Source organism: Priapulus caudatus, unplaced genomic scaffold (genome assembly GCF_000485595.1).
Source record: "Priapulus caudatus unplaced genomic scaffold, Priapulus_caudatus-5.0.1 Scaffold1000, whole genome shotgun sequence".
NCBI lineage: Eukaryota > Metazoa > Priapulida > Priapulimorpha > Priapulimorphida > Priapulidae > Priapulus > Priapulus caudatus.
This window is the reverse complement of record NW_014578061.1, coordinates 33,623-42,063: the sequence shown is the minus strand read 5'-3', so window position 1 is coordinate 42,063 and position 8,441 is coordinate 33,623. Positions and strand designations below refer to the sequence as shown.

Here is an 8,441-nt window from a genome sequence, read left to right as displayed (position 1 = left end):
TATATATAATTATATATATCATGAGGACAGAGGGGAAAGTGACACGTGTTTGTGTCATGGCCGCGTTCTATTATAGTATCGAAAAATAGCTAACCACTCCTTCCAGACAATAATATTATCAATGTTTTGGGCTTCATAGTACATTTATATTAGAAGAGAATAAACACACATTCGGGGTTTATTCGCTCCTGTTTATATTACAGTGTCAGCAGTAAATAACATGTTGTAACCAGGCTGCATTAATAGATTAAAGTATCAGAAGCAAGTGATTCGACCGTTATCGACTAGTTACTCCTGATAATATTGTATTGTGGCATTATAATTATTTTATTATTTTTAACATAATTGTATTATTATTATTATGAAATACAATAGCCGTTGTATTATGAAAGTATTATCGGCTCTTGTTAATATGAACGCTAGTTAAAAAGAAACTTATTAAAAACAAACTTATTAAAAAACACGTCTCCGTATTTTCACGCGCATTATGCCTGCACTTCCGGCGGGTGAGCTTATATACCGGAAGTCGACAGATATGTTACTATTATTTCAATTCACGTACATTAACTACATATTTCTACATAAAGAAACATCATGTAACGCGCTACGACGGCATACATGTAACACGCGTCGCATCATATATAGGCCCTATACAAAGTCACGTAACACGACGATACACAGCTTCACACGACGCACGTGACACAACGTCACACAACTTCAGACAACGTCACACAATGGCACCAGACGTCACACCCAAGGCCTATAGATAAGCACTATATAATATGAATATCAATATATACACCAATATCACACTGTTTATCTATAGGCCTTGGTCAAACCCAGCGCAACGAACAACAATACAGCTTAGAAAAAATATTACCCGAAGTTTTACAGTTTGAGGTTAAAATCATATCTACAAGAGTTCCTCTCACTGCTTGGAAGCCAGTCGATGTTACAGCAGAAAGTCCGCCTGTGCTGGACGTGTGTTGTAGCAAAATCGACTAGAGTTCTTGCGCTTTGAAGCCTATACTTGTACTTACTCACTACGTAAATGAGATCTTATATGCTTTGCGCGCTTTTTTGATCCCGGAAAATTTCTCAGTTGCTCAAAACCTTTAAAATAAGTTTTTTTATTGGGTTTCTTGCCGATAGAAAGTGTAAAATGACTGTGTAGAGGCGATAGGGAGGACTGTGGGAAAAACTTGTGCATATCAGAGTCTCTCTCTCTCTCTCTCTTCTCCGTTCCTTCTCTCTCTCGTCTCTCTCCTCTCTCTCTCTCGCTCTCTCTCTCTTCTCTCTCTCGTCTCTCTCCTCTCGTCTCTCTCTCTTTCTCGCTCTCTCTCTCGCTCTCTCTCGGGCGGCGTCTCTCTCTCTTCCTCGTCTCGTTCTTCTTCTCTCTTTCCCTCGCGTTCTGCTCTCTCTCTCTCTCGCTCTCTCTCCTCTGTCTCTCTCTTCTTCTCCTCTTTCTATCTCTCTCTCCTTCTCTTTCTCGCGCTCCTCTCGCGCGCGCTTCTCTCTCTGGCGAACTACTGTAAACTTTTCCTGAAACTCCTTGGCCTTTGTTTAAAGAGTGTGATACGAAAGCGAGAATTTCGGAAAGACAGTTCAGAGTTCATCACGAATGTCGAGAACATCGGAGTTCAGCTATAAATGGCGCACATCACAATCGTTTTGAAACGTACTGTAATTGCGTGATAAACATATTTCTGTTGAACAGTTTTGAATTTTGGCCTACCGGAATTAGTAGTGAAATCGAGCAGAAAGAATAACGCGTCACTCGTTCCCGGACGGACGCGTATCTAACATTTTTATCTGACCTTTCAGTCGACGCGAGGGCCGCCACGTGCGTCTTTTGGCATAGCTACACAGTGGCTAGTGACCGCATGATACTACACGCACATTGCTGCGGGTGGTGTTGCGGTAAGTTCCCCGGTTCACAAAAGTCAGTAGTTCGTATAAAAATACAATTGGCAAATTTCACAACGTCTATAATATACGAAATACAAGAATACACAGCAGCACTATAAGCAAGCCTGTAATGTATATATAATATGTGACTGGTGTATGTTTGCATAATTGTCTATATCTATGTTGATACCGGGAGGGTGGCTAGGTGCTTGGCAAAACCTGATATGGCAGAGTAATTTCAGCTTTCAAAACCTGGATCTCACATTTTGCAAAACACGACACGTACTTACACACCGGGTCGACCCAGTTGCCAACAAATCTCACGGACACATGTTCGTCACACGCCGGTTATGTGGCGCCATCGCTGCCGGCAAAACGCGCCGAACAATGTGCGACGCGTGGCGTCGCATAACGAATACTGAGAGGACCCGACATGGCGATTGGTCAAGTGCAATTTCTTCTACTTACTCGACGTGTTAGTAACTTAACTACAAACCGACAACAATCACGCCAACATGCACGGCACGACGCACGTACCTGCACACGCCAATGACGCACATACATGTATGTATATAGTTCTTACGACCAAGGTGTAAAAGATATACGCGTAGTAAAAACGTAATTCGAACCGACTTCGTATCAAATTGTATCTTGATGGCATTGAGCGCCATCGTTGATCGGCGGGTAATATGGCACTGATCTCTCTATATGTAGCCTGTTCTTGCTAGCATCTTATGACGACATAACGCATATACGCTTCTTCCTTGACACTATGCTGTCCAGTACGGAAGATTCTTCCTGATGACATCAATATTGCTCTGTATTTGTTGTCGGCGATGTCATGTTGAACTGTTCACACATTTACGCCCCTAGTGCCTTGCTATATAGCTACCCAGCTTTGCAAAATAGAACATCGAGTCCGTATAAGAAGAGATCGGAAGTGATATGATTGTATGCATTACGATCGACGTATCGGAGCGTTCGGCGACGAATGTATCGGAAGAGTATCGAGACTTGCTAGATTTGTCTCCAGTGAGTTGTTGGTATGCGGGATTAACGGTACGCCTGCGCGTCCACTCCCGTCCGTGTCCATGCGTATAGATTGGGACTTGTGTTTCTCGACACTCAGGGCTCCCTCTGGCGGCGCAGGCTTGTACCATACCCGTACGATGTTGGCTCCAGTGCTGGTCCCCACTCCTTCAGCGGCTGACAAGAGCAAAGCAAATTTTCTGCAACGGCTAGAGAAAAACCGGAGCTGGTTACATTTGCTAATCAACACAGCTTTAGAAGTGTAAGAGAGCGAGAGAGAGAGAAATAGAGAGATGGAGCAGGCGGGAGAGAGAGAGAAGAGAGAGAGAGAGGAGCGGAGACGGGAGACACAGACAGAGAGAGAGAGAGCAAGAGAGGAGAGAGAGAGGAACAGGAGCGGGGAGGGAGAGAAAGACAGAAAGAGATAGCGAGAGAGAGAGGAAAAGAAGTGCAGTAAAAAAAGCGAGATAGATAGGAGAGAGATATATAGACAACGAAGAGGATAGCACACAGAGAGAAAAGGAGATAGAGAGATAAAGAAATGATCTGGCAAAGAAACGTAAGAGCCGTTTCATCTGGCCGAAGAAGTAGTAAAACATGACAAACTTCACTAATCCATGCTTTTCTTTGATTGGACCACACTACACTGTATTTACAGATGTCCATGTGTCAGCTACTCTTCTAACAAGTGATTTTTGGAGAAGCAAGTGATCACGAGTGTCACGGTAGAGTGAACTGATTTTTATACAATTGTATCTATGATTATATATATCTACTTATAGTGTGTATGCTGTGTGTTGTGTGTGTGTGTGCGTTGTGTGTGTGTGTGTGTGTGTCGGTGTGTGTGTGTGGTGCTGTGTGTGCTTTATGCTGTGTGTGTGTGTTGTGTGTGTGGCGTGTATCGTGATGTGTGTGTGTGTGTGTTGTGTGTGTGCGTGTGTGTGTGTGTGTGTGCCGTCGTGCTGTGTGTGTGTAGCCATTTGTGTGCTCTGTGTGTGTGTGTGTGTTGTCGGCGTGTTGTACACTGTGAGTGTGTTATGTGTGTGGTGTGTGTGTGTTGTGTGTGTGTCACGCGCCGACTGTGCGCGCGCGCGCGTCGTTGTGTGTGTTGTGTGTGTGTGCGTGTGTGCGTGTGGCGCGTGTGTGGTGTGGTGTGCGCGCGCCGTGTGTGTGTGTCGTGTGTGTGCTGTACATGTGTCTTGCGTGTGTGTGTTTGTGTTGTGATGTGTGTTGTGTGTGTCGTGTGTGTGGTATTGTGTGCTAGATGTGTATGTGTGTGTGCGTGTGGTGTGTGTGGAGTTGTGTGTGCGCGCGCTTCTGTGCCTGTGTGTCGTACAGCAGAGCCTCACTGGCCACACGAGAGGGGGTCTCTTCAGCTGCACAGCATGACGATGCCGCACGAGCCGGATCATGAACGGTCGACGGCATTAGCGCAGCGAACAGCCAATCCGCCTGCGCCCCGCAGCGCGGTAACGTGTAACGTCGAGCCGTCACACTGATCGGCCGAGTAGCTCCCCAGCTCTGTAGATGCAGATCGCCCTGCAAGCAGCGCCGAAACACCCGATGACATTCGTGCGCGCGAGTTGACCTGACGGTCACCGCGAAGGGTGGGGTGATGACGTCCATGGCGCGATTGAATGGCATGACGAACGCGCGCTCACCGCGCAACCCGCCGATTGCATCAATGAAATGACTGTATGAGTGACCAATTCTAATCCGGCCTTATATATATAATAACATATTAACTATTTATATATATATATATTATATATATATATATGCTCACAATGCACTATATATCATATATACATACCCACTATATATATACATATCAGAGTGGTTAATAGAGATTCTATCTCTCTGCTCTATAATATATAGAGATATGTATAGCATTAATATTAGATATTTATAATAGAGATCTCTATTATTCCACTCCTGCATAATATACATATATCACTTTACCATATAACATGATCTGTATAAATAAATAAATAAATAAATAAATAAATAAATAAATATATATATATTATAATCAACTCACAATGATGAGTATGGGTGAGATGAAACGCCAACAGACGCGCCAGTAGATGTTGGGCGGATATCCGACCATCATACTGATATCCTCACCGAAGTTACTCGTCTCGAACAGGTGGCGCATTGTTGGCCGGCCAGTAGAACGGCCGTCGGAACGCTCGCACCACCAGGGGGCGGCCGAATCTACGCGCGCGCCAAAACAGATGGCGGTTAGTCACGTGATTGGGAGAGAGTTTATAGTTGCTTGATTTATATATAATAATATTGATAATAATATTATTATTATTAATAATAATAATTGTACACGTGTTTGTTAGACTGTTAAGTGAAATACTAGTCATATTATTATTATAATATTATATATAACATTAGCTCTTATAGCAAGGTATTATTTTTTTTTTATTAGCTCTGATATAGTATATATGAATATAGTTATGTGTAATTTCATATAATAACAAAATGATCGTGGTGCCGTGCGCGCGATGTGTGTGTGTGTGTGTGTTGTGTTTGCGTGCGCGCCGCGTGTGTGTGTATGTGTGTGTTTGTGTGTTGTGTGGGTGTGTGTGTGTGCGTGTGTGTGTGATGTTGTGTGTGTGCATGGTGGTGTGTGTGTGTGTGCGTGTTGTGTTGTGTGTTGTGATGTGTGTGTGTGTGTGTGTGTGTGTGTGTATGTGTTGTGTGTGTTGTGTGTCGGTGTGTGTGTGTTTCGCATGCGCGTGTGTGTGTGTGTGTGTGTGTGTGTTGTGTGTTGCTGTGTGTGTGTGTGGTGTGTGTGTAGTGTGTGTGTTGTGTTGTGGTGTGTCACGTGCGTCGTGCTGTGAATTCAGGTACCATATGAGCATGGAGATTGCGAATCTAGCCTCAAATGATGCCGGATTGAAGATGAAGACCAGCGGACGCCATCGTGATTCGACAAGCTGGTGTAGGTAGATGCTCGCACTGTAGCGAATAGCCAACAAGCATTAGACCGATCACCATTCACTCCCCCCCTCTCTCTCTCTCTCCTCTCTCTCTCTCTCTCTCTCTCTCTATCACTCTTCTCTCTTCTCTGTCTCTCTTCCTCCTCTCTACTTCCTGTCTGTTTGTCTGGTCTTTGTCTCTCAATCGCTCTCTTTGTCTGGTCGGTCTGGTCTCTCTTTCTCTCTCTCTTTCTCTGTGTCTGTCTGTCTCTTTCTCTCTCTCATCTTTCTCTCTCTTCGCGCGGCGGGCCACGCACACACATAACCCAACAGCATACGGCGCGCACACACACACACACATTCAATGCACCCCCCCCCCTACAACACCTACATCACACACAACACATCACACATACACATCACACACACACACACTATCCCACATAACATCAAACATCACACACACCACACCACACACAACACACACACACACACAACACACACAGCACACATACACACACACACGCGCACAGCATACATACACACACACACACCCACATACAACGCACACCACAGACCCACAACACTCATCACTCTCGCGCTCGCGCGCACCCACACACACATACACACAACACGCAAACAACAGACACCACACACCACTCACACACTTCATCGCGCGCGCACACCCACACACACACACACACAGCACACACACCACTACACACACACGCAAAACACATACACACAACACCACTCACACCACTCCGCCGCGCGATCGCCACACACACACACACACACCACAGCACACACACACACACACATATGCACCACAGCACCATGCACAAACACACACAATACCGACACACAACACACACACCACACATAAACACACACACACACACACACACACACACACACACACACACACACACACACACAACACAAACCACAACACAAACCACACGCTTGTAATGCATTTATATAATTATATAATAGACGTACCTTAGTGCGCACATGGGCAGAACCTAGCTATGAACATTTTGACGACGCTATATTCGATCATGGTGAGCGTCCTGTGCGTGCGACGGAGAGTGGAAACTTGTCAGTAGCTGCAGTGTTAACGACTCTACCATGACGAATGTCTGGCAGACGCCGAGGAGAAAGAGAGAGATAATAGAACATGATTTTATATATTACACACACACCACACACACACACACACACACACACACACCACACGCACACACGCACACACGTACCACACGCACACACGCGCGCCTCACACACACCAACACACGCGCCACACACACCACACACACACACTACGCGCGCGCGCACACTACGCCGCACACACGCCGCACGCATGCACGAAACTCGCTACAACACGGAACGTGCGCCGCATACACACACACACACACACACACACACACTTCGGACGGCACGCTACACACGGACGCCACGCACGCTACGCAACACACGCACACACACCCGCAACAACACGAACGACACACACGCACACACACGCACACACATAAGAGAGAAAAGTGAAGATTGGGATATGTAATTCTCCTATTTACACCCCTCTCTCCCTCTCTCCTTCTCTCCCTCTCTCCCCCTCTTTCTCCACCTCTTTCTCTCCATCTCTCCCTTGCTCCCTCTCTCTTCCTCGCTCCTCTGCCTTGCATACCTGGGCTATCCAGACCGGAGAGTGAGCCAGCTGACGAAGAGATGATGGCCCACAGCTGAGGCACGGGCATCTTCGTCACAGCCTCCGGATAAGCCGAGAACGCCAGACCCGTTCCTGCGCAAATGCAAACACTCGTTATGTGCTCTCTCTTGGCGCACATCGCAGCACCCAACACACACACACACACACACACCACGCACACACACACACACACACATACACACAACACACACACACACACACATAACACACACACACACACACACACACTTAACAAATTACGAATTATTAATTTTATTATTTCATTCCTTCATTCAGTCATTCATTTATTCACTCATTCATTCATTCATTTATTCATTCATTCATTCATTCATTCATGTAGCCCTGGTATTCTGCTGTTACTCTAATTCGTCGGTCAGGTGATCGTAGACAATGATGGTCAAGCATGCTGTTGTGTATGTTATTATCAGATTTAAGACGTTTTATTGGATACATATGTGCTGCGCAGCTTACATGGTGGGCTAGGTTAGCCAGTTGCCCCCACCGACTCCCCGTAACCTCTTTCCTCTTCCTTATTATCTATTCCACCTTTCTGCCATACGACACCGCTCATTATAACCAATCATCAGCTCGCATGCCGCTTATTGATTCCATATAAATCCCAGCTGACACGGTGTGAAACATGTTTGCGAAGGTGACTTGATGTCATCAGCAGCTGTTGCCTACCCCTGTACGCGTTGCATCATCTCCCGCTATTGCGCCAGTAATCAATTTTGTTACTTTTTCTTTTTTTGTGTCGTTTCGTTTCCACGTTTCTACCCCGCCATGTTCAAGGGCGATTAAACCCGGGTTAATTTAATCGGCTTGTCCAGTCTCTATCCTCT

At 45.8% G+C, this 8,441-nt stretch overlaps 1 long non-coding RNA gene across 1 annotated transcript in view; it reads right to left on the bottom strand.

Annotated features, from left to right (window-relative positions):
• Positions 1-5,808: 5,808 nt before the first annotated feature.
• The window catches only part of LOC106814897, an 8,528-nt gene continuing 5,895 nt past the window's right edge, over positions 5,809-8,441 (bottom strand). Inside the window, exon 3 of the long non-coding RNA XR_001394676.1 lies at positions 5,809-5,904. This is a non-coding gene — a long non-coding RNA (uncharacterized LOC106814897). The remainder of the gene's footprint in view (positions 5,905-8,441) is intronic.